We start from the raw sequence: 882 nt of genomic DNA on the forward strand, positions 1-882 counted from the left end.
TAAAACTCACACCAGGCACGTGTGCATGCGTGCCCAAGATCCCGAGAGGAGAATGGAGGAGAAGGGATTGTGGCGTGACCATCCCCATTGGGGGGGTGATTTCTCGCTTTCTGTCTCTCTGTCTGGCGAGTGCACGCGCCCTATAGCGAAAATCTCTCAAAAAAAAAAAAAAAAAGGTAAAAAAATAGGAAAGAATCCCAGAAATGTTGGAACCATAATTCAAAATATTGATCATAGTAAAATTTAATGACATGCAAGAGAAACAGACACAGGAGATGAGAAAATCATTCCATGACATGAATATGGAATTTTATAAATAGGTAGACATTTCAAAAAAAATCAGGATCATCTCTGTGGCCCAGTCAGTGGTTGGGGCAACTGAATTCCACATGCCGACCCCATGGTTTAAATCCCAGACCAGAAGGTTTAAGAAACATGCTGGGCACACGTGCATTCATGCCCAAAATCTTGATAGGATGGAGAGGTGAAGGAGAAGGGATTGCAGCATGACCATTCCCCATGGAGGGTGCGTTCTCCCTCTCTGACTTTCTCTAGCGAGTGCATGTACCCGTTGGCAAAATAAAAACAATCAAAAAGAATCAAACAGAAATTCTGAAGATAAAGAATACAATACAGGAAATAAACTTTTTAGAACGTTACAACAGATTAGACCATAGAGACGAAAGAACCTCTGAGCTTGAAGACGCAATCTTTGATTTAGTACAAGTCACCAAAACGAAAGAAAAAATAGCCATTAAAAATGAAAACAACATATGAAATCTCAGCCAATAAGTGACCAAATATCTGCATAACAAATACTGCAGATGAAGAGCCTGGTAGAAGCATAGAAAATCATGAAATACAATCTGAAAACTTTCCATA

The sequence above is a fragment of the Tupaia chinensis genome, unplaced genomic scaffold (genome assembly GCF_000334495.1).
Source record: "Tupaia chinensis unplaced genomic scaffold, TupChi_1.0 Scaffold148012_1, whole genome shotgun sequence".
Classification (NCBI taxonomy): Eukaryota; Metazoa; Chordata; class Mammalia; order Scandentia; family Tupaiidae; genus Tupaia; species Tupaia belangeri.